The sequence below is a fragment of the Tiliqua scincoides genome, chromosome 2, assembly GCF_035046505.1.
Source record: "Tiliqua scincoides isolate rTilSci1 chromosome 2, rTilSci1.hap2, whole genome shotgun sequence".
NCBI classification, from domain to species: domain Eukaryota; kingdom Metazoa; phylum Chordata; class Lepidosauria; order Squamata; family Scincidae; genus Tiliqua; species Tiliqua scincoides.
This window is the reverse complement of record NC_089822.1, coordinates 138709562-138729044: the sequence shown is the minus strand read 5'-3', so window position 1 is coordinate 138729044 and position 19483 is coordinate 138709562.

Here is a 19483-nt window from a genome sequence, read left to right as displayed (position 1 = left end):
TATGTTGAGTCCAACTGATCTCCATGGAAGAGACTGAAGAATGTGCTTTGGAACCTTTGCCCAGAATTATGTGAGGTCACCTCTCTTACTTCTTTCAAATCCTCCACAAAAGTCACATTTTCTGGGCTGCAGGGCTGAGTCTCTGTGCACTACTGTTACCACACCTAAGTAAGTGTATTCTTCCTGTGACTGAGCCTAGCTATCTGAAATCAAACATTTTCTCCTACAGGGGTTCTCTTTCCTCTCTTGTTTGCCCCATATGGAATTTTTGATCATCAGTTCTTCAGGGCAGGGACTTGTTCTCTTATACTTAAATTACCATACACAGGTACTCTGATATGAATCAGTCATTGCTATTGTCACGCTTTATCATAAAGCATTCCAACTCAATGTGCCTATTTATTCATAGCCTGTCTGTCTTCTGTCATGGAACTCAAACAGTACAGCTGGAGTTCCTAATCAGTTGCCCATTCAGGTGCTGACCAGACCTAGCATTGCTTCACTTCAGCAGAGCGACTATACGATGTATCTATCCACAGGCCATGTCTATAGCTTTATACAGCATGCTATGCTGTCTAGACTCCATAAGGCACAGCAAGGTCCTTTGTGTTCAGCAAAACTGGCGAAAGCAAATGAAAATGATGAGATTCAAGCCAAGGAAAGATGCAAGGATCAATCTAGTTCAGATCAGGATAGAACCTCTGATGAATTGTCAGGCATTCGATTGGCTGAAGTTCATAAACAGAGTAAGCATCTCCCATGGATTTTTGCCCATCATCCAATTCCTGCTTAAATTTTTCAGGTTCCTGATTTTAACTTCTGAGTGAGGCAGTCTTGATGTCATTCCTTTGCCTGCTGGTGTAAACAGCATGGCTCTTTGGTTCCCTTTCAAGTGACCAAAGCACAAAGACTTTCTAGACTTGGTGCAGCAGCAACCTCTTCTTAGATGCATTAAAAAAGGATCATATAAAGAGAGATGATTCACAAAGGTAATAGCCATGAAGCTAAAACTACTCTGGCCCCCTAAGGCTCATTTATTTTCATAGGGCTCATCTTAGAGCTGCCTTTGAAGAATCAAGCTGCCTGTCTCACTTCAATAAATCTCATTCAAGCTCCTTAGGCTATTGTCTGCTTTTTCACTTTGCCTGCATTGAGGCTGGTGCAGTGGCCTTTCTTGGCATCATTTGTAAAGGTCTTATCCTGTCTGCTGCACCGAGAAAGCGTTCATGGGTGCGAAACAAGCAGCTCCGCAGGGGAAAGGAGGCCACAGCTAGTGACAATCCTTGTGTAACAGCCCATTCTGAATCATGCCACAAGTACAGATTATGTGCTTGTGGTGCTGATTAGGGGGTGTATCCACAGAAAGTTAGTCATGATTAAATTGTATTGAAATGACTGAGAGTCAATTACAAACTTGACATTGGTTTCAATGGTTCTAAGTCATGACTTTTGTAGATACAACTCTGGTCTAGAGGGTAGAGCCTCCATTTGCCTGAAGATAACATCCACAAGGTTGCCAGTTCGAGGCCACCGGCACCGTGCGACCTTGAAGCAGCTGACAAGCTGAGCCAAGCTATTTCCATCTTCTCTGAGCGTGGGAGGATGGAGGCCAGGATGGAGGCCAGATCAGAACGAAACATCTGAATTGTTGTGGCTCTTGAAAGATAGAGCCTTCTTTCGATTGTAAAAATCCCTAAGGGGATTTAAATTAGCTTGCCTATGTAAACCGCCTTGAATAAAGTAGTCTTGAATAAAGACCAAGAAAGGCGGTATATAAATACCTGTATTATTATTATTATTATTACAACTCATTAGCTACAATTACTGGGTTAATACGTTATGCTTGTCTGTCTGTTTAGACAGAGTGCAAATATTGTCTATTGATCCAGCTCCTATAGAATTTGAGAGACAAGGAGGAGGTAATAAGTGAGTGAGACTTGAGGAGAAAACAAGAGCAAGAAAGATTACATGGCAGTTGGGTTCACCACAGTTACGCTAATGTTTCACGAGTATTTCCTGCTTTAAAGGCTTAAGGGTGAAAAGGAGAGGCCTATCTCCAAATGCTTGGTGGAACACAGGAGACATGTGCCATGGATACATGAAGGGCACAGTTTTCTAATATGCATCTGCTGTATATATGAAGGAACATGTCTTCTTTTAACATGTTTACCACACTACATACTGATAGAAAAATCTGTCTATATTAAAGACAGAGTTATAAAGCAGAAGATGCTTTTCCTGAAGCAACCCACCAACCCATCACCTGTTATATTGCTGCAGAGAATAAAATAGGAGCAGAAGCAAAAAAAATTTAGACACTACTCACAGTTCATAAGCACATACATCTTTGTTGGCTGAGGAGGTCCTAAATTTGGTACAGGGAATCCTAAAACCTGCATGGGCGTGTGAGAGCTTACAGCATGGTAGACTCAAAGCTCATGGAGAGAGGTCTGTAGAGTTGAGGGATCAGAAGAGGCAGGAGAAAGCCAGATAAGGACACACTCCCCAACAGGTCAAAAAAGACAATGTAAAGGTCCAAACTAGGTAGCATGAGTCCTCTGCCTCCTGAACAAAACACTGCCCCCTAGTGACCTGCAGGCAGTGATGTACCTACCTTTGAATATAAACCAGTGTACCTGCAACAAACCCAATAGCCTAGTAAAGTGTGAAGCAGCCTCCTCATTTAATTACCTGCATGGTCGTTGTCAGTAGGTCAAATGGGAGTGGGAGTGCTTCAGAAGGATTGCTTCTCTACTCTGTTTAAGAAGGGGGGTGCTGTTTAAGAAAAACTACAAAGCAGTGTTGGGAACTCAAGTCACATGACTCAGACTCAAGTCACAAAGTGTGATTTTGGGTGGCTGTGACTTGAAAGACTCAGAAAGACTGTGCGTGGAAGACTGCAAAAGACTCTCAGGGCCCCCCTGACTCAGCACTCATTCCCATGCATGCTGACTCAAGTCTGCCTATTTCTGCATATGCTTGCTTACTGTTTTCACCACATGGAAAACCACATGGGGCTGTCATTCTGATCAGAGAGTAGCAGGGGGTCCCAGCCAGGAGATAGGGAAGGGTTAATGAATCAGGTGGGGGTGGGAAGAAGGCAGGAGTTTCTTGCTAAATTCCTGCTATAAATTTGGCCTAGAGAACCTATGTCCACTTTAAGGCTAATTAGTTCCCCCAGCTTAACCACAGCCAGCTCTAGCTAATACTACCACTGTACCCCAGCACCAGTGAAAAGGGTAGCTTGCATGTGGACCCAGATTCACCAGAGCAAAGGGCCACTGCAGACACCACATCATATCTCTTCACAATATCTTCCACGATTCCAATACAGGGAGTGAGCTCTTTTCCCCCATCTCTGATAGGAAGGAAGGAAGGAACCAATGATCATTGGACAAACTATGGGCACTTGGATATTTTCATTGGCAGAGCCCAAATAGATTCTTGTCTTACAATTGGCTGCAGAAGCCCAGGAAGGTTGGAGAAAACTCTTTTGCCTGATTCTGATAGAAAGGAAGGAACAGGTGATCATTGGAGGAAAAGATTGGAGTTCTAATATTTCATTGGCTAAGAGAGGGCAGGAGGCAGAGCCCAAGGGGATCCTTGCCTTACGATTGGCTGCAGAAGCCCAGGGAGGTGGGAAAAACCTTTTGCCTGATTCTGCTTTCCAACCTCCTGGCTTCTTGGCTCTGTTGTTACTTGGGGGAGCAAGTCTCATTGAATGACTGGCTAGAGTGGAACTACTTCTGAGTAGAGCTGCCAAGGATTGGGTCCTGGTAAGCCTTGCAGCTGCTGTATGTGATCCTCCTCCTCCCTCTTGCAGCTTCTCTGCTAGCATTCTCACCCTCCCATTTCTCTCACCCTGTTTACAGATGGGTGGGGATAGCAGGGGAGTGAGTAAAGAGAACTCCAAGAAACACACAAACTCCCCGGCAGCAGCCCCATTTTTTCCATGGTAGGCTTTTTAAAGGGGGGGGGGCAACTTGACTCAAGTTCATAAGAGTCACTAAAGGGTGACTTGGAGACTCAGAAAGTGCCCCGTTATGACTCTTTTTCAAGAGTCAAGTCGAGTCCCGGGGGCGGTGACTCTACTTGACTCCAGTCAAGCCATGCTGAATTTTCCCATCACTGTAAAAAAGAGAAGTCAATCTGAGGTGCACTTTGGAGGTGGATAAAAGATGTTTACTGTAGTATACCTAAATTCTTCTACTAGCAGTTCTTTTTCACAAAACCATGCTGGAGACCCCAAATTTTTTTGGTAAGGTTTTTAGCAAATACGTGCTTTGTCAGATCACACACATTTGCCATTTGTTAACTCAGTTTGTGGCAGTCCAAAGCGGGTCAGGAAGTCTTTGTAAGGGCAGGACGGTGAGAATCTAGGCCTGCAGGGATCCTCCCCATCACCATGCTCAGAATAGGAAAGAGGTGATAGCTATGATGTGGTGCTCCTGCCAAATTGTGAAGTCTGCTGTGTTTTCATGACTAAGGTCCCCTGAGCCAATCAGAGCTAGGCCCTTTGTGGTGTCAAAGGTTTTCTTTCCAAGGAGAGTTTCTGGTCCAGAAACTGCCAGATCAACTTTTGCTGTTTGGTTACAAGGTTGCATCATGTTTGTGCTCATGCTGGACATACGCTACCGTGACTTTGTGGCAGGGCTGCAGCCGCTCTTGTTTCTGCTTCTCTTCACCATCTTCTGGGGTTTCTGGTTGGCTTACTGCTGTCAGGTAAGAGAAAAACCTCACTGTGGGAAGGAAGATGAGTCCTGATCTGAGTAAGGGGTCCCTGTGCAGGGTCTATCAAGAACTCACCCAAGGAAGAGGAACCAAGGAACAGTTCGAGGGCCCAATCCTAAACTCAGCCAGTGCTGAGCCCTAGGGGTGAGCCCTAGCGTCAGTGCAGGGTGCCGTAAATGTGCCGTAAAGCACATTTATGGCATGTGGTGAGTAAGGAGTGCTGGCGCTGGGCCAGTTCCAGTCGGGGAGGAACTGGGGAAGAACTGGAGTGGAATTGGCAGAGCTCTGCTCTGAATTCTCTGCTCTGCCAGATTCTGAATTCTGTGTTGGGCCAAAATAGCCCAACTTGAGACTTGAGAAGCCGCACTGCAGGGCTTGGGGCTTTCCCCAGGGGAAGGGGACAAAAGTCCTGAGCATACCTCCGGCTGCTTCCCAGCACCCACTGTATACAGCGGTAGCCGCTCTGGCGCCGCTGCTTCAGCGGGTGCTGGAAAGCTTAGGATTGGGTTGCCCATCTGTCCACTAGTGTCCTCATCTGAATGTAATGCTGAGCTTTTTGGCCTAGACCCGAGGTCCATGAAGGAAGGCTGCTAGAACTCCTCCGGTTCATATCCTAGGACTGTTCACACATGTAAGGGAATTGCGAAGGGCTTGGCAGGTGGAGCACCTAGCAGTCAAGGGGCACAATCCTAACCAGGTCTACTCGGAAGTAAGTCCTATTTTGTTGAATGGGGCTTACTCTCAGGAAAGTGTGCTTAGGATTGCGGCCAATGACTAACATCTAACTCCCTGCTTCACCCTTTTAACTGGGAGTGACTAGGGGAAAGGTAGCTCCCACTGCCACCACCCAAAGTCAGAGAGCATATATGGAAGGAAGCCTCCTTGAGAAAACCTCGCCCAAATGAAAAGCAGAGGAATGTGTGGCAGTCTGTAACTGAAAAAAAAAAATGAAATAAGTATGAAATATTTCATGCAGGCTCCTGGCCCCACAACCAGGTGCTCAACAAAGAAATAGATTTGGATTGTGGTCACTTAGTCAGAGACCTCAGGGGAAGTGCAGGGGCTTCCAGTTTCTTTGCTTTCTCACAACCGTTCACACGGTCCTTTGTCTCCTTTTTGCAGCATTATTGATCTATTCTGTCATAAACTACAGCAACATATTCTGCAAGATACACTGTCAGAAGAAGAAGAAAGCTGCAAGAGGGAAGTAAGTGTCACCCAGTGTTCCCTTTTGCTGCGCTCACAGAGAGCCACAACCCCATAGCATCAACCTGAGGCTGCTAAGGCTTCCTTGTAGTTGTAGTGGATATGACATCATACAAGCATTATGCCTGCCATGTTTTGGTCCCTTTTGTGGCTACATCAGTCCTGACATAACTTCCTATATATGGTGGAATGAACCCCATTTCACAGCTCATGGCATAGGATTACAGGTTGGGGGGGGGGTCCATATATACCTGGAAGAGGCCTCTCTGCAATTCCCTACTCCTGTTCTGTTCATCAGTGAGTTGAAGTTCTGATGCATGTTATATCCTTTTGTTCATCAGATGCCAATCACAATTGTCAAAAACATCCTTGGATTCATTCTGCTGTTTGAGTAGCACTTTATCTTTGGCATGCAATGAAATCCCGAGACTGTCAAGAAGCCCATCATCTTCAGCACCTGTTGCCCCAATGGAAGATGCTGTCTGATATCTGAAGCGCCTTCCCAGACCCCCTGGAGCTGGGCTACAGAAGATGTGCTGTAAAGCCATGATCCACCACCCAGTCAAATTGAATGTTAGAGAGAAAAATTTTGAAGGCTTGTGGAAGTGCCCAACCCCTGAATCAGACTTCCCCCCTCCCCCCCCTCACTGGCCTCTCCAGGCCAGCACATACCCCTCCCAGGTCTGGGTCGAGCAGGAACAGGCTGGCGTACGTCTGCCAGCACACCCTGCTCCCAAGTCATGGCAGGCATGCCTCACAGCATGTTTGTGCCAGCCCTGGGCCAGTGCAACGGACTTGTGCTGGCCCAAACAGCACTCTGGATTGTGCTTCCAGAGGTTTTCGAGAGGCACTTCCAGTTTGAGGTGTGGTGAAATCTCACACCACTTCCTCACACCTCAGAAGGCTTCCCAGAAGCTTCTAAGAGACTCTTCCTGTTTCAGGAAAAGCAGAAGTGACTCTCAGAAACTTCCAAAGGACTTCTGAGATGCAAGGAGGCCAGATGCAACTTCTTGCACCTCACAAGGCCTCCCAGAGGCTTCTGAGAGGCACTTCAAGTTTTTCATCAAACAAGAAGTGCATCTCAGCCTCTGGGAGGCATTCTGAGGTGCAGGGAGGCAGTGCACAGCCTCCCGGCACCTAAGAACATGACCAGAAGCACCTCAGGAAGTGCCTTGGTTGCATCTGGGAAGTTCAGTGAGGCCCTTCAGATGCAGGTCGGGACCCACCTTAAGTCAAATCCACAGTTCCCAAATCTGTGAATAAGGTAAACCAACTTGTTTATTCAATTACCTTTCTCAAATACGAAAGAAAATGTTGTAGTACACAAATCAGGAGACGGGCAAGAGGTGTGGTTTGAAGGAAAGGCTGTCTGAAGACTACTGGAAACTAAGAAGGTACAGCCTGGGTCATGTCTGGAGGAGAGACCAGAAAAGTCACTGATAAGCTGTCGTGATCCCTGGTGGCAGAGAGCAGTCGCTATTGAGCTGTTGTTTACCATGGTGTGAGAGTGGTTTGGAATGTTGAGAATGTTGGTGACAAGAAGGATAACAAGCTGGAAAATCTCCTGCTGGCGTGATGTGTGTGTCTTTCCTGCAGAAAGCTCAGAGTGTTCCTGTAGCTAACATGAAGTTGGCTACACCATGGAAGAATAACAGTTGGAGTTTGAAGCGTTCTATATACATTATTGGGTTTAGGATGCCTGCCTGTGTAAACCACCTTGAGCTATATCCAAAACAGTATTCTGAGGAGAAGGAAAGGCAGTACATAAATACTGTAATAAATAAAATTGAAAATAAAATTATTTTGAATAATATAGTGATGTTTATATATCTGTGGTATACCTGGGGGGGGCAAGGGGTACAAAAACCCCAGGTGCAAAACTTGGAGGGCGGCACTACACTACAGTACCCCCCTCCCTGCAGTACTTAGATGGCTGGTGCACTGGCTGCCCCGAGGGCCATTTGCCCAGAGGCCTTCTGAGGGCCGGGAAAGCAGTGCGCTACTTCCCTGACCCTTCGAAGGCCTTGTAAAGCCCTCAGAGGGCCAAAATACATCACTTGCAGTTTCATGGAGGAAACTAAAAGTGACATTTTTAAGCCCCTAAAAGGCCTTCTGATGGCTAAGGCTTCGCCCTGCTCTCAAGCCCTCTAAGGGTATAAAAACATCACTACCAGTTTCCTCAGTGAAACCATAAGTGATGTTTTTTGACCCTCCAAGAGCATTACAAGTCTGTAAAGCCTCATAAAGCTTTGTGAGACTTCATGCACACCTGGAGTATTGTGTCCAGTTCTGGTCACCACATCTCAAAAAGGACATAGTGGAAATGGAAAAGGTGCAAAAAAGAGTGACTAAAATTATTACTGGGCTGGGGCACCTTCCTTATGAGGAAAGGCGTTTGGGCCTCTTCAGCCTAGAAAAGAGGCGTCTGAGGAGGACATGATTGAGACATACAAAATTATGCAGGGGATGGACCCAGTGGATAGAGAGATGCTCTTTACAGTCTCACATAACACCAGAACCAGGGGACATCCATTAAAATTGAGTGTTGGGAGTGTTAGGACTGACAAAAAATATTTCTTTACTCAGCATGTAGTTGGTCTATGGAACTCCTTGTCACAGCAAGTGGTGATGGCATCTGGCTTAGATGCCTTTAAAAGGGGATTGGACAGATTACTGGAGGAAAAGTCCATTATGGGTTACAAGCCATGATGTGTATGTGCAACCTCCTGATTTTAGAAATGGGCTACATCAGAATGCCAGATGCAAGGGAGGGCACCAGGATGCAGGTCATGTCTTGTGTGCTCCTTGAGGCATTTGATGGGCCACTGTGAGATACAGGAAGCTGGACTAGATTGGCCTGTGGGCTGATCCAGCAGGGCTATTCTTATGTTCTTATAGCACTGGCTCTGGGTGCATCTATGCACATCTTTCCTTAGTCGTGGCAGGTGAAGCATGTTTTCAGCTCGGGAGCCCCTGATAAGGGACAAGGAAGCAAAGAAGAGAAGGGCACTCTCTACAGTCCAGAGTTTTTGCCATAGTGAAAGCCAAACCAGTCTCTTCTCCTGCACTGCCAGTTATTGTCTGGCAGATTTCTGGACTCTGTAGGAATCCCAGGAGCAGCAGATTACCCTCTGGAGCAGATAAAGTGGCAGCAGGGGTGCCTCAGGGGAGGATTGTGGACAGTTTGAGGGCAGGGACTGCACCGGAGCAGGAGGGAGAGGCTGTCAGTGGCAGCAGCGTATGCTAAGTTTCTATCCCTCTTTTCCCAGCCCAATATGCCCCTTTACTCTCTTCAGACTTATACCGAGGAGACCAATTGGAGGTCTAATACAAAAAGATATTTACTTACCTCTCTCAGGCCATCTGGTTATCCCCATAGCATGCAGCATGCACTCCATCAACAGTGCTGCATGCTGTGGACTGGTGGGGGATAGAATTGGGTTGTAACAATCAGTTCATGTTCCTTTGATCTTCTGTTCCCTAGACAGAAATGTTTTATTACAGGTATTTGAGGAATTATTGTGTTTCTGTTTTAGAAGATTTTTCCCCAGTACTGGAGAAAGTCACACCACACTACAAAAACTACCTCAATCATTTTATTGCTTAATCTGACAAATTTATTATTGAGCACTAGATGGCACTAGTATATCAGATTCCCCCCTCCATCCAGTGAATTCCTCATTTCTGCAGCAAAGCTGAGAAATGTGCTCCATTGGTGCGGCAAAGCTGAGAAATGTGCTCCATTGGTGCGGCTGCATGCTACAACATGGTAGGGCAGTGGTTCTTAAACTTTGAGGGAACTTCAGTAACTTACTCCTTCAGTAAGTCTATGCAATAGGGGAAGGGGCAATAGCAGGGCAGCAATCTCCAGGGTTGTGTGAAGGCAAAGAAAGGGGGGGGGTGCTTGAACTTATATTTACATAGTTAGGGCTTCTGGAGGTGCGAGGAGCCCTGTGCAAACCTCTGCAGGACTCCCCAAGGCTTGGAATCTTGAAACAGAGCAATCGCAAAGCACCTCCTGAAAACCAAAAGTGCTTTGCAATGTTGCCGTTTAAACATTCTACCTCCAGCAGCCCTAACTACGAGTACTTAAATGTAAGTACTTAAATGTAAGTGCAAGCACCCCCTTTCCCCACCCCTTAGGGACACAATCCTGGGGATTGCTTCCCTGCCTCTCCTGCCGCCCCTTGAAGGAGCAGGGGAAGCTTTATACAAACTGAGGGTCACAACTTACCAGTTTCAGAATCACTGTGGTAGGGGATAGGATCTGGCAGTTAATGACCAAATGCTCCCAGCAACGCAGGGCTGAAATGCACCTGCAGGGATCAGCATGTCAGAGAACTTCATCAACGCTATGGAACTCCCTTCCCCCTGACTTAAGAATGGCTCCCTCTCTTGAGACCTTTTGGCAAGGCCTGAAGACCCTTCTGTTTAAACAGGCCTTCTGAGTTCTCGGCCTTTTAACATCTTTTTAACATCTTTTAATATTTTTTACAGGCCTGATTCTGTTATGACTTGCTGCTGCTCTATGCTCTTTTTACCTATTTTTTACTGACTGCTGTTTTTTATGATGTGTTAATATGTTTTTATTTGTTTTTAAATTATGTTTTTAATATGTTGTAAGCCGCCTTGAGTCCCTTTGGGGAGAAAGGCGGGATAAAAATAAAGTTATTATTATTATTAAGTTATTATCAAGGCTGAGTCCTCCTATTACAACTTCAAGGCTGCAATTCTAACCACATCTTCCTGAGAGTAAGCCCCGTTGAACAAAATAGGACTTACTTCTGAGTAGACCTGGTTAGGCTTGTGCCCCAAGTCACACGAGCATGGCATAATTACTAAGCTTAAAAACAGGCGTTAATGTGTCGTCTGGACTCAACGGGCTTCAAGACCAGATCTCTCGACTGCAGAGTTGTTATCCAGAAATTTCACTGGCCCTGAATCTTGCTTCTGAGTCACAAGAGGTTTTGTTGCTGTTTGGAAACACAGGTTTGCCCAGATGTTTAGATAACAGAATGACCAGACTGCGCAGCACTTTTGTCATGAAATCCTCCTGATGCAAGAAACAGCTTTGCTGTTAGAAACCCCTGCCAGCCCTGATAGCAGGCACAGGACTTGCAAGACTGGAGCAAGAGACACAATCCAAAGGAGTGATGGTTGTATCCTGTGTTAATAGGTGGAAAAAATGCCACAAGAAAGAGGCATCAATTAATGCAAGGAGTCTTGTGGTCCTCATCTGGTCTGTAACTCACAAGTGTACTGAATAAGCATAGCTGAAACACGAGGCAAGCCTCTCTTCTGTACCTCCCAGAAGGGTTTTGTGAGATTAATAACAGAATGTATCTCACACACTTCACATAACTCAGTGTATCTTCAAGGCACTCTTCACATAACTCTTTTTCTTATTTAGTTATCTTTTACTTGGCACCTTTCCCTGGCAACTATAGAGGTTATCATAGTACCAGACAAGAAGTAAAGACACAGGGGATTTAAACCACAGATTCTGTGTGGTTTAAACCACAGACCCATTTCTTTTCTTCTCTGCACTATCATGAGGACTTGTCAGAAGAGGGAGCCGCTGGCATGTTCTCCAAGGCCTTTGAATGCCACCAATGCAGTTGGCCAGAAGGAGATGCCACAGTTTGCTGACTTAGGATCCAATTTCCCAGTGCAGCTGTGCCAATGGGACATGCACTGCGTCTTGTGGTGGGGCAGCAGTCACAGAGACCTCCTTAAGGTATGCAAATATTTGTTCCCTTACCTTGGGGCTGCATTGCAGCTGCACATTGTGCTGGAAAATTGGATAGGATTGGGCCCTTCGTGATTGTCAATGGGCACAAGAGGCCAATGGGGTTTCTCCTAGACTCATAAAGCCTTAGTGTCTAGCCTGGAGCCTCACTTGTTTGAGAACAGTATCCTTACTCTGAAAACCAACTGTTAACCTATTGCCCATGGCTGCCTTCCAGGTCATCAGCCAGTAGAACAGATCATTTCTTACCTGTGCTTAATAAAGAGCTCCAGAATACAGGTTGATTCTGACCACAATTCAAAGTATTGGTTTTGAATAAACCCTAAAACTCTAACTGTTGTAGTACTAAGGTATTGTAAGGACATTCTGCTCCTATACAAAACTGCCAGTACATTGAGAAAATCTATGGAGATCCTGCTCCGGGTGCCCCACATTCAGTGGTGTAGTAATGACCAGAAACAGGGTTTTGTGACCCCAGCCTTGGGATGCAGCCAGAGGTCTGGCAGGGGAGGGAAAGCTGCTAAACTGACCAGGAAGGCCAGTAACCCAGGTCCAACCACAGAAGCAGTGAGGAGTCCTCCAACTCGGAGTTCCCTGAGCTTAGGCCCTAGCAGTCCCTCTTGAACTTGATTCTCCAGATGAACGGGACCCCTCAGCATTGGGACCCTTACACCTGCTGATTCTGCTTGCTACTGCAGGCAAGGCTCCTGGCAGGAGTTAGCAGAGAGGTGGAGAAGTGCCAGAGTCCAGGTCAGGGATCTACCCTTTTATAGCTATCCCTCCTCCTTCCACCCCCTATGAAGAGGCTTGCAGTGGTTCTCAAACTTTTTTGACTGGCTAACAGCCGTGGGTCATTGGCCACAGCTCCCTATTAGGGCTACAATCCTATCCATTGTATAGGGCAGGGGTGTCCAAAGTTTTTGGCAGGAGGGCCACATCATCTCTCTGACACTGTGTCGGGGGCCAGGGGAAAAAAGATTTAATTTACATTTAAAATTTGAATAAATTTATATAAGTTTACATAAATGAATATATTAAAGATGAACTTATATGAATGAATAGCTCATGCAATATAAAATAGCTCATGGCCTATAAAAGGCCTTGCACAAAGCAAGGCTGGCCTTTCCTTTGCTGCCGCTACTACATCACAGATGTGAAACAACAAGCAGTGGAGGGAGCCCTCATCCCACAGCTCATGCGAGAGGTCAAACAGTTGCCCTCACGCTGAGAGCAGTTGCGTCGGGCCACTGCGGGCTTCAACAAATCACCGGAGGGCCAGAGGCTCATTGGAGACTGGGGGCTCCCTGAGGGCCGCATTGAGAAGCCTTGAGGGCCACAAGTGGCCCCAGGGCCGGGGTTTGGGCACCTCTGGTATAGGGTGGCGAGTTATTCACAAGGATTCTGTAGCTCTCCTGGCTGGTTTCTACCGCTCCCTGGGGTGCCACAGCTCAGTTTGGGAACCACTGGACGAAGGAATACTAAAAGCAGCCTTTAAAACTAATTTCCAAGATTTGGAGGGGAGGGGGAAGCAACATCTGGGAAACTGGTGTAGAATTAACCTTAAATTATTATGTACTTTCACCTTTTGGCTGTAATGTGCCCGCAGGGCTGGCCTGAGTCCTCCTGATGCTTGAGATGGCAGGCCAAATGCTGCCCCCCTTAGCGGATGATATGCTAGCTTTTGCTTCTCCCACACTTCCATGTTCTAGCTCAGCATTCTCCCCCTCCACTGTTTCTCCTCCTCTTTGTGCCCCCTTCCTTTTCTAATCCAGGGGATGGAAGCAAAGCAAGTAAGTGGCCAGAGATGAGTGCCTCCCACCAACCTGCTGCCTGACGGGACCAGTGAGCCTCATGGATAGGCTGGTCCTGTGTGCCTGGTCATTCGCTGACAGTTGCTTTTGACTTGAGCAAGAAGCCTCTCAAGATTCCTGTCACTGACTTTGCAGCAGTGGAAAACAATGAGAACAAGCCACTGGTAGCTTTGGTTTTGATTGTTCCGTAAGGAGTGATAATTTTTACAATATCCGCCCCCACCGGTCTCAAAGGAGTCTCAAAGCAGCTCCAAAATGTCAAGCAGATGACGCTCAAATTTCTCAGAATCCTTACCGTCTTGTTGCACTTTACAAATTACCTCCAGCAGCTGGCCAAATCTCGCATGCCAAAAAAGAGAGAAAGATCAGAGTTGCAGAGCACTCTCTGTGACACCAGCATTGCTGACGACCATCTGTGAGCAGCGCACATGGTAGCCTACAGATGTCTCTGATTCATGAAGTCTGCCAACAAAACTGCTGAGATATACTGCAGTTACAGTCCCTTAGTACCCCAAGGGCAGGAAACGTCATTCTAACTTTCATTTCCCTTACTGAGATGAATATATTATTAAGGGGTTAATATTTGTATGCCTTTTGTTGTGAATCATGAAATTATCAATGATATTATAACGTTTGACAAGGGAACTGTCACAGTAACAGCTAGAGGTACCTACCTCTCCACTGCCCGACGGTTCAGCCGACCATAGAGTGGCAGAACACTGGCTATCCCCTGGCACTAGCCCAGCACCTGCTGGTGATGGGCTAGCTCTTGTGCTCAGCCCTGCAAATATGCCTTATGGCATGTTTGTGACAGTACGCACCAGCAGTGAGCCGGCATGCCCTGCATAGGAATGGGCCCTAAGCCAGTTGCTTGGGGTAGCATACAGAGGAGAAACTGCTTGTACAAGACTCATGCAGGCAGTTCCCCCTTCCCTATTTCCTAACCAATCAGCTTAGTTCCAGGGGGCCTCTGCTTGCAGAAGGCCTTTGGGAGTAAGCCAAGACAGCTAGTGGCACCAGCCTCTGGCTGCATGCAGCACTACCACCAACTCAGGTAAATGGCTGGAGGAGAATCTACAGGGGGCTGGAGGAGGGAAGGGAAAGTCAAGCAGCATGGACAGCATGTCCATGACACAAGCAGTGTGGCTTGTGATGAGTGGTGGGTGGCAGGGGAAGGGGCAAGCTTTGGGTGCCCTTCATCCCGAGTCTTCCACTATCTCCCTCCAGCCCACTGTGGACAGAGCTGCAGCTTCCTGCTTCCTAAAAGTGAGCTGGAAGCAAATCTTCTGCTTCTCGAACACATCGCCTTGCTCCTTCCAACAAAACAGGAAGTACATGTCCTGATTTGTTCAAAGGGACAGTGCATGGAGTGCAGGGAAGCAGATCACCATTGCTCACTCCTGAGAAACCATATGGGAAACAGCAATCTGCTTCCCTATATATTTCCCCCACTCCTTCCTTATGTGACCCCTTTAAATAAACAGGGATGCATGGGAAAGAGGGAAGCAAAGGGGTGGATTCCTCTGCCCAGGTTTTTAAGGGGTTGCATGCACTGCAGTGGTAGGTCAGGAGTTGTGTCAAGTGGCAGCTCACATGGGGCCACTCTTATCAGAGGAAGTGGAGCAGGAAGGGAAGGTGCAGAGGGGAGGGAGAATTCAGAACCCGACACAAGCCGGCGCAGCCACTGTTCCTTTTCCCAACGTGCCATGAGGTCACAGCAAGAAGAGTTCCATCTCACCATTATCTCAAATGTCATATGGTTCATTTCTAGTCCTCCATCTTCTGACTTTGTCATGTATTTCAGCCCATTCAATGAACTAGAGTTGCACAATATTATTTTTTTCAGTGATGATTTCTTGTTTCCTTCTGCCAATTGTCATTTTCTCTACTAATAGGATGATTTAGCAGAAATCTCGCAACTTCATTTTTAGCCAATTCATCTGCCTCCGTTATTTTTTTTTTTTTTTCTGGGCTTCTTCCAATCCTTGTATAATATCAGGAAAAAGGAAATCAAATGCTGATGGGACTTCTCAGATAAAAGCAATGTGTTGTGTCCACTGCTTTCATTTCCCAAACTCCCTTTATTCCAGTCGACAGTCCTCTCAAGTATGTGGTGAGTGGCTGATGGTGCCCTTGAATGTTACACTCTACCTGAGTCTCTTTCCTAATGCTTTGATCCTCTTTCCTGATCTACTATATTCCAGTTCCCAGCAGCTTCCTCTAGCCTTTCCTCACTGTTTGACTTTGTTGCGTATCCTATCCCAGGCTGGTGTTGCTTTTCCTCAATTTACCATACAGGCTGACTGCATTTGGTTGCTGAATACATTTCACACTAGTGATAGAATCTAATTTCAGAAGGAATAGGGACTGTAAAATCAATTCTAGCAGTTCAAACCCGCTAAGCTCTTTCCAGATCAGGAACAGGTCCCTCCAATTTGGATCCAATTTGAAAGGAGCTTAGTTCTGTGCCAACCACCCCCTCAGCCATTTTTGGTTTGTACTTCCAAGCAGGTACAGAGGCTGAGCAGGGAAGCAATGTTAAGGCTTAGACGCTCCCACAACCATAAGTGGGCTCCTTCTTTTATTCAGCAAATCGTGAAAAATGTTTTTCCATATGCTTCCTGGCATCAATGGGTGCTTCCAAGCAGCAATCTCCATTGATGCTAGGAAGCATTAGGAAGGAGAAATTGCTTACCAAAACTAGTTTTTTTGTGGGCTTCTGTGCAAACGCATGTGATGGAGTTCCGTGAGCGGGCAGAGCTAACCTTGGAAGGGACCAGAGCTATTGAGTGTTCTGCCCCATGCTTGAGTAAGGGGACCCTGCTGTGTGTCTCAAGTGTGGGTTGTGTGGGTAAAATGGCCAATATCTCAATTCCTTCAAGGACCACCCATACTTTAAAATCTCTATTTAAAGACATCCTGATTGGTAAAGCCAGTCTTCAAGCTTGGAACACAGAGACAGTTGGGTGTGTCATGTCTCTGCACAAAAAGTCACTTGAAGATCAATAAGAAAGCAACTGTCCTCCTTCGTGACTTTTCTGAAGCCATACATAGTGGAGACTAGCTGGCTTTATCCCCCTGCCTGGAGGTGTGTACAGGTAGGTCATTTGGAGATATACTGCAGAACACCAAATAAGGCATCAGCTCTCAACCTCATTTTCAGAGCACAGTGCTTGATAAAGGGTGATGAAATAGAGCAAGCCACTGCTTTGCTGCATCCCAGGCTCATGACAGACAAAACCACCTTAGTGAAGAATGGTGTAAAGGACACTGGAGGCTTTCTTAGCCAGCTAGTAAGCCTGGGAGATGGGTTTACAGTGCGATCCTAAGTGCTCTGTACGCCGGTGCAGAGTGTGTATATGTGAATGTGCCTGAGAGTGTCAATGTCTTCTTTTCGTGATCATGGCTTGGGGCACGTGAAATAATAAAATATCAATGTGGCAACTGATGTTGTTTGGACATATGATTCCACCTATGCTGTGTTGTCCTGCAACCGGACTCAAAAAGTATGGTGACTTCATATATATATTCCCTCAATAAATGTTATTTTCCTTCATAAGACTGGAGTGGAGCCAGAGGCCAAGGATGGCACTGTGGTAAACAAATAACTTCCCAAGCCTGAGATGTAGATAACATTGTGCTCAGGTCTAGCAGAACAAAAAGTACATACGTATTTACATGCTTGCTATTGAACAGCATCCTAATGTGAAAGAGGCATTTCAGATTCAGAGGATTCTTTACAAGTAACTTTTCTCAAAGGAATAACTCTGAAAGCTTCTGCTACACTTTGTAAAAAGACCTGATGGATCAAAGGCTCTGTTGTTCCACCAGTCTGTGTGTAAAGGTTGGCTGCATTCTTAGTTTGGCCAGAGTTGTTGCCAGAAGTCTGAAAGCACATGACAGTGTTTTTGTTTCTAGCCCAGCATTCTTTGGCTCCTATGTTAAACCCAAGCTAAAATGACCATGGGGTCAGAGTGAGGAAAAGTGATGAAATTATTAAGCGTGGAGAGCGGGACATTTTTCTCTCTCACACGCAATACTAGAATGCACCTTGAACCAATGAAGTCAACCAAATGCAGATTCAGGACCGATAAAGGAAAGGTCTTTCAGACATCTATGGAATTCACTACGACAATATCTGATGATAGCAGTAAGACTCATGGAAAATAGGCCTATCAATGAAAGAGTAATTGGTTATGATGATCTTGATGAAAAGAATACCAGACACAGTACTGGGAGAAAAAATAAGATTGGGGAAGACCATCATTTGTGAGCGCTGAGAAGCACCTGGCTAGTTGCTGTTTTGAATGAGGCCTTGGTTTGATCCAGCAAAACAGTTTTTATGCTCTCCTTTTAAAATTTAAGAACTGATTTGTGCACAACTTATGTAGAGCAAGAACAAGCCCACTTGGGCAGACAGGTATGTTTCACCTTCAACAACCCCTCCATAAAATGGGGTGTATTTGCTGAATCTGTTTCATCCATGCTCCAAGGGTAACGGAAGAATGTTACAACTCTACAAAGAAGATGGATATGATGAGGTTGACTACTCAGGCAGGTATTGAAGCACTGAAAAGAAATAGCACCTCCACCAGCATATCATATAGGCTAAAGGGGTACCCCAATGAGGTACGGAAATAACTTTTAACCAACATGTTTTGAACCCAAAGGATCCTTTCATAGATAATGTTTATTGTATTTTAGGGAGCGTGCTCCTGATAGTAATTGGGTCAAGAATCACTATTAACTGACAACTACTGAAAAAAGTATGAAAGTAGAAATAACTCTCACAAATGGCCAGCGACACAAGCAATATTTTGCATTGTGTCATCTGCATCCCTTTCTACAAATAGGTGAACAAAATATACAAAGAGCAAGAGAAAATGCTGACTTGGGAACACATGGGCTGCTTCACACATTGCATTGTTCAGGTGACCATCTTGGGTGGCAATCCTATACTCACTTTCCTGAGAGTAAGCCCCATTGGACACAATGGAACTAACTTCTGAGTAGACATGCATAGGATTGGGCTGTTAAATCTTTATTTTTTAAGTATATAGTTGGCCCTAATTATCGATGGGAGATCTGTTCCTAGATCCCCTGCAGATACCAAAACCTGGGGATAATCTGTGAGCATGGACCACAGAGGACCTCCAGATGCTACCAGAAATGGCTCTTAGTCATGTCTGGAGATGTTCTGAGGTCCACAGAAGCCATGAATGACCTCTTCAGGCCTCAGAAAGTCCTCTGGAGGTGTCAGAAAGGCACTTCGCAAAAACCAGAAGTGACTTTTCAACACCTCCAGGAGATGTTCAGAGGCCCAGGGTGGCCACATTCAGCTTCCCTGGTCCTCAGAAAGTCTCCCAGATGTGACTGGAAAGTGTTTTCAGTCACATCAGGGAGATCCAGTGGGGCTCTCCAGCATGAGTTTGGAAACCACGCTATGTCAAATCTGTGAATTTCAAACCTGTGGATTAAAAGGGCTCGCCTGTACATCTAAAAGTTTAAAATGTGAACATGGAAAATCACATGTATGCAATATATGCTCTGCGTAGATGGTACACTTTGGCAAGGTCAGGTTTGCTGCCACATAAAGTGCGAAATGGTCCAAGATTGCTTGTAATGTTGATGCAGTACAGAAAACAGATCTACTTAACTATCAAATATACATTCCAGCTGATAGAGGTTTATTATTTGAATCACAAAATATAGGGAACACAAAACCAATGAAACATCAGTGGCAAAAATAGCCTTGTTTACAAACTTTCCAGTTTAAAAAAAAACAAGACTCTCTTTTCATCCTACATTGTTTACCATTTGCTGTATCCAAATCTTGAGATGAAGAAGCCCTACTTTCTAGCCCATATACAGTAAGAAAGATTCCCACCAACCTAGCCATCAGTTTTCTGAAATGATGTCAGATCTGAACACATCATAGCTCTGCCTCTTTCAAGATGATGTGAGAGGGAAACACAAAGCTTTGTGC